At 31.0% G+C, this 7,011-nt stretch overlaps 1 long non-coding RNA gene across 1 annotated transcript; it reads left to right on the top strand.

Moving 5' to 3' along the window:
* The first annotated feature begins 2,220 nt into the window (after positions 1-2,220).
* On the top strand, positions 2,221-4,946 carry LOC149418500 (uncharacterized). Its single transcript, XR_016302985.1, has 3 exons — positions 2,221-2,316; positions 3,964-4,027; positions 4,412-4,946. It is a non-coding gene; the product is annotated as an uncharacterized LOC149418500 (long non-coding RNA).
* Positions 4,947-7,011: the final 2,065 nt, after the last annotated feature.

The following is a 7,011-nucleotide window of genomic DNA, read 5'->3' as shown; positions in this document are numbered from 1 at the left end:
ATATGGAATGTAATACGACAATTGGGTTTATTCTCTTTTTCAAATCTATTTTTACAAGTTTTCATAGTACAAGTCAACATTTTGCCGTGTTATTTCGTAAAATGAACCGATGATGCCTCGACCATAGTTCGCACAAGAATGATGACGTCACGTTTTCAAATTTCACTTGAGGCCATACGCGAGCACAGCCGGCTCCAATGGAACCGGTATGGGGAGTGGGGATAATACGCTTTTAATCACTTAGGGCAGGTCTACTAATATTCATATGTCTATGGTTAATTATTATTTTAATCAGATTTTTATTAAATTTTATCTTTGTAAAGGATTTCAGCAACAATATTAAACACATTGAACTACATGTTAGCGCAAACATGAAACGTTGCGACAGCAGGGCCCCAATGTTTTTGTTTTCCGTTGGTGACCCCGACCCAATGTTATGGTTTTGTCCAATGCTTTGAAAACATTTGGTTGCTGGAGACCCGACATTAGGAAGCTCTTAGAGTAAAAAAAAACAACGTTAAATGAATATTGTTCGAATGAAGCTCAATTTTTAGTACCTAGATACTAATGCTAGATACAATTTATTATTATTTTAATTCAGTTGTATTATTTTTAATATACAGGTTTTCAATAAGAGGTGTTATTTTGATATTCAATCGTAAAATATCAATGGTTTCGTTGCTTGTGTGGCACGTAGCGCCGTCTCGTTGAAAGTAAACGTTGTCCAGATCAATACCATCTAATTCCGGCCATAAAAAATCATTAATCATCTCTCGATAGCGCAATCCATTCACCGTAACTGTTGCTCCAGCCTCATTTTCAAAAAAGGAAGGTCCAATAACTCCGCCGGACCATAAACCGCACCAAACAGTCACACGTTGAGGATAGAGAGGCTTTTCAACAATAACTCTTGGGTTTTCCGAGCCCCAGATGCGACAATTTTGCTTGATGATGAAGCCACCGAGGTGGAAATGGACCTCATCACTCGAAATGATGTGCATTTGATTGTCGACGTGTATCGTTTCATTTTTATTAATGACGTAGTTTCTACTTGTCAAGTGTCAAAAAATGACAGTTTCCAAAGTAACTTCTACCGAAATAGCGGGCTATCCAAAATAACACCTCTTATTGGAAAACACTGTATATAAATAATAATTGATGAACTTCACTACGCACCTAGCATCTTTGGGCTACTGCCGGGTAAGAGGGGACTGCAGGCGGATATTCCAAAATGTTCCGAACCAATTTGAACCATTATAGATGTGTAAAAATACATTAAAACGTATGCTCTTTAAAATAATTTTGCTTTAAACTAATTATGAAAAAAAAAAAAAATTAAAACTGAGAGAAAGTAGTTTTTTTCTACAAAAACGTATATTTTTTCTTAAATATTGGAAACAATTTGCCACTAAATATACGCCAATGCCACTTTATAGACTATGATATGTCATACGATACGTTCTACCGATGACATTGAATAGTTTGTTTAATTATAATTTAATATTTTATAATCAACATGTAAACTCTGACTTACTTACGGCAGGTGAAACAAACACAAGAAACTATTATTTGGCAATAAAAACAGCATAACAGTAATTTGAATTTCGGCACAGGGTTTCTAAATATCTAAAACTATCTACATACAAACACATATTAAACGTATACTTAAAAGAATTCCTAATATGCTCTTTTATAGATGCGCTAAATTAATTAGGTAATTATTCGGTATCGCTGGACACGGATTATATGAAATATTTTTTGATAAAATCTTCTGATTTACCTTAATTAATATAAAAGGAATTTGTGAACATTTGTGATATTTTTAATTTAAGCATTTTAATTTTTAATTACGTAAATCGAAAATTCACTTTCGTTGTATGAGATGACAGATTTATAATCCTAGTTTTAAGCTAGCTCATCTACGACTTATATCTAGTGACTTACGACGAAAGCCTAAAACAACTGTCATAATGACATATTTATAGACTTACATGGCTATACAATTTATCCTAACTATAGAGCTCGTCAGTTGTACTTGGTTTGAAACCTGTTCTGTCCGCATGTTAATATAATTTAATTAAAATACATAATCCATTATTCTAATCTCCCCCGTTTGATACCACTGGCTTCGGAAAACAACAACAAATATTATTACTATTTTTTACACGGGCAATCAAGAGAAATGTTTGTTTTGGTTTTGTTGCAAACCCATATAAAAGGAGGCAACCCGACTCGATCAAATCATAACCTGTGCAGTTTTTGTCATTTATACAACACTTCATTGCGCAACAATCCATTATCAACATGAAGTTCTTCGTAAGTTTACCTAATTAAACTATCATCTTAATTTACTTTTACATTTGCTAAAATACTTAGTTATAGTTATAATTTTAGTTCTGAAACCAAAATTTTTCTAACAAAATCTTCAACAAAATTATTGAATCTTGAAAATCATACTGTGTTTAAAAAGGTTTTACCATAATTTAAAGAAACAAAAAATATTATGTTTCTTTATGGAACTTTAGATAAACCGTTAAGGCGAAGCTTAATGACAAATCACTATTTTGATTAATCTTTATAACGAATTGGTGTATATTATGAATACCAAAAAATATGCTTTAGATGAATTGAAGGTTTTCCTATCGTTTCGCTCGAGTAGAAAGCAAAAAAAAACTCAATAAAAAATATAAATGTAAACTACCAAAAAATAAATTTTCAGAAATGTATTAACGCATAAAGGAAACAACTTTTAAAAAATACAGTTTTATAGCTAAGATTATCTGTGACAGTTTCACTTGATTAACTTTTTTGCTTCCTTATAAAATTATTTACAAAATAAATAAAAACCAGTTTTGTGCTTGAAATTGAACGTTTCTACACTCCGTTTGTCAAGCGATTTTAATGCCTATTACCTACGATATAAGGTATACCAAGAATATACACATTTTTTGCTTGTAGCTTCCTCTTAAGTGAAACGGTTGCGCGGTCGTTTTCACACAAAAATTAAACTGGTTTTTAGCCCAAATACCACAACAACACGAATAATATTTTTTTAATAAAAAGGTTTAGCAAAGGTCTAGTAAGATATGTGCCACTCTATTAATTTGAGCTTTAAATTATAAAATATAGATTATTAAAAAAAATATTTTCATGATTTTGATGCAGATTTGTCAATTATTTATGAGTTAATGATAATCATTAAAAAAAACATTTCACTCAATTTATTGAAAAATATGATACATAATAAAATAAAACCGATTAAAAATATCATTTTGTTGGGCGGAAATTTAAATTGTAAACGACCGATTTACCTAGGAATACAAATTTGTGTTACATAAATTAAAATTTCTACCCAAAAATCACATTTTTTGCAATGTTCTGTTTTTACTTTATTTTTCATTATATTAACAATAGCTGACGTCGGAATGTTTTTTTTAATATTTACGAACAATTCGAAAAAAAAAGGCAAAGTTTCTTCTAAAATTATAGAAAATCGAATTCTTTAGTAGCCCATATATATTATAAATTAAAAAAAAATAAAAATAAAAAAGCACTTGTCCGTACTAGATATTTTTTATACCTTTTGTTAAAATTATTTATTTTGTTCGGTTATCATGTTATTGTTATTTAAGTAAACATGTTATGCAAAAACAAAAAAATTGCAATTTGTTCAAAACCCGGTAGTAACTACCTAATAGGTACACAACACGACAAGTGTAAGGGCCAGTTGTTTCACAGAATTAGAACAATTAATCAAATTTCAAAGTTAATTTCCATGTTCTGTTATTACCTCAGTTCTGTGAAACAATTGGCCAATAGTTTAATAATAACAGAAAATTAATGGACCTTTCACATAACTTGAAAATTAATATTAAAATTTCACGAATTGGTAACATTTTGTGATTCAACGGGCCTTAATTGAATATATTTATTGTTCGATTAATTATTAATTTTCTTTTACAGGGAGTTTTCCTTTTCCTCATCATCGCTTTCTTCGCCGTATCTATGGCTGACCATGACAAGAATGGTAAGAAAATATTATAAATAAAGTGCCAAATTCACTACATCTCTCCTATAGTGAGTCCATGGCATCCCCAAGATGGTGTATATTAAGAGGAAGGAGATGGGAAAAACAAAATATATATACGATAAGATAAACATATACGAGTAGCTACTCGTATATTAGATTATCTTATTGCGCAGATTTGCTTATTTTATATGTTTTTATTTTATTTTAGTCACTTGTACATATAAGTTTACAGATTACTTAATATAACTAACTTACTATAACATTTTATTTTGCTGAATGTGGTTATAATAATGTCTACGTACTAGTGCTCCTACTTCCAAAATCGAATCGAATCGAATAAATCTGGTTTTGTTTTATAAACATAACGGTTATCTATTTCAGAGCATGGACACGATGACCACGGAAGCCACAGTTCAGAGCACGGCAGCCACAGTTCAGAACACGGCAGCCACGGAGTAGAACACGCAGGCCACGGAACAGACCACGGAAAGGACCACGGAAGCCACGGATCAGACCACGGAAAGGATCACGCTAGCCACGGATCAGACCACGGAAGCCATGGATCTGAGCATCACCACGAAAATCATCATTAGGGCTTAACCAAACTAATAAAGTTTTAATATGTCTTAAAAAAACTAAAATTTTGTATACACTTTAAATACAATTCCGTAAACGCATTGATTCTCTTATTTTTTCATACATTATATAACTATTTATTTTAATACGTAACATTTTTCACACTAAAGATTCTTTGCAACAAACACATCCATTTGAATTCTTGATTTTGACGAGGCAAATACTGAAATAAATACCCGGAGTTAATTTTTATATAACATTATCTGTGTCTTCTTTGAGCTGATTGTAATGCATGGATTGTTAACTGAGTAACAATAAACGTGCTAGAAATATTGTGGAAGTATTTTCTCTTTTTTTTAAAGCCATTTTGTGAGTTTTTTAACAATATTATGTTAGAATGATGTTTAACAGCAAGTCAAAGGTATCTACTTAGTTGAAAGTATATATAATATCTTCACATTCATCTGATGCTATCTGTAGTATCTATTCGGTGAGTACAATATGCTGATTAGCGTTGGAATATCGATGTCATTGGATGGCAAATTCTTCGTTGGTAAAGAGAAACAGAAGTCGGCCACATATGTAATCATATGTATTTTGTTAACGACAGAAATAAAACTGGGTTGAGAGATTGGCTTGAAGTTGTGAACAATATGGGGTACTGGCCGGGCCACTGTACGGATTTTTTTTTTAAATCTCTTCAAATTATTGGTAACCGACATCGTGATAATGTATTCGAAATGTACTCAAAGTTTATCAGGAAGCCTGCTAATTCATTCGTTAAAGACCTGTAATACCGTTTTTAACCGGATAAACAATAATTTGAAGACATTTTTAATAAAACTAACTCTATCCGTTCAAGACAAAGAATCCGGTATCAGGAAACTCGTAGTACAAGCGGGAAACTGGTCGATTTTGTGGTCTGTTTAAGGCGAAGCTTAATGCTATTTTGATTAATCTTTATAATGAATTGGTGTACATTATGAATACCGAAAAATATGCTTTAGATAAATTGAAGATTTTCCTATCGTTTCGCTTGAGTAGAATACAAATAAAATAATAAATTACTTACTAAATAAAAAATATAAATGTGAACTACTAAAAAAAAATTTTCAATACAAATTATGAACTCGTAAAGAAAACAACTTTTAATAAATACAGAATTATAGCTAAGATTATCTGTGACAGTTTCACTTGATTAACTTTTTTGCTTTCTTATAAAATTATTTACAAAATAAATAAAAAACAGTTTTGTCCTTGAAATCGAACGTTTCTAGACTCCGTTTGTCAAGCGATTTTAATGCCTATTACCTACAATATAAGGTATACCAAGAATATACACATTTTTGGCTTGTAGCTTCCTCTTAATGTATTAAGATGTGTCGAAGCGTAGATCCGGTTCCGATAGTTTTTAACTATATGGTTGCTAAACAAAATGTGAGAAGAAAAAGGTAGAACTTCTCAGATTAAAAAAAATGGGACATCTTCGTGATGTAGATTCACCTGTTTCCTGCGTCAAGAGTTTTCTAAATACGTCCATCAACTGTTAACCAAGAGTCCTACCCACCTGACTCAATAATCGGCATTGCTTTCCTGTAAGTATATCAACTTGACTGTACCGAAGTGTACCTATATTATTATAACTGGAAATAAATCAAATCCACTCGAGTGATTTTTGGCAGATTATGGCAAATTTGCAATTACATTTGAGCGATCACTTGTCATTATGTGCCAAATTAATAGAACCTAAAAATATTGGATAAACGGCGAAATCTAGGAGGATTCATTGGCTTTGAACCACAGTAAGCAGTTCATAAACGTTTCCATATTCATATTTTAAGGAATGATATTAATTCAATAATATGGTAAATTCATATATACTTCAACAATCTTTCATATTTTAGTTTTTTTTTACAGAATTTAGGTGTAGTGCTACAAAAAAATTATAAAACATGAGATAACCTTGAAATTTTGTTTATCAATCAACAAACTTTAATTGTAAATATTTGTTATTGTAACCTTTGCTTGAACTTCGGAACTAATAATATAATCGAACTCGCTTATCTATTCAAATAATGGCTCCCTGCTGGCTACTCGTAACAACGGTTATCAAATGTATAACAATTTCTAATTACATTTATATCTCGCTTAGAAATAAGAATATTATGTAAATGTCATACAAATTGACAACATTCTATTCTATTCTATTTCGTCTGGGTGTGATGAAAACATAACTAATCAAAGCAGCTGTTCAAAACATTATCAACAAAGCTGTGAACCCTTCCTCGCCGGTGACTATTTGACATGTCTGTAATTATTATCTATCTAATATACTAATTCAGAGTTCATATTTTGGGTGTTCGTAAGCAAGGATAAAATAATGATTAGAATAAATCCTATTACAG

Source organism: Hesperophylax consimilis, chromosome 13 (genome assembly GCF_061612785.1).
Source record: "Hesperophylax consimilis isolate HC1 chromosome 13, BYU_Hcon_1.0, whole genome shotgun sequence".
Taxonomy (NCBI): domain Eukaryota; kingdom Metazoa; phylum Arthropoda; class Insecta; order Trichoptera; family Limnephilidae; genus Hesperophylax; species Hesperophylax consimilis.
Note: the sequence above shows the minus strand (reverse complement) of the source record. Positions and strands in the feature narration are given on the sequence as shown.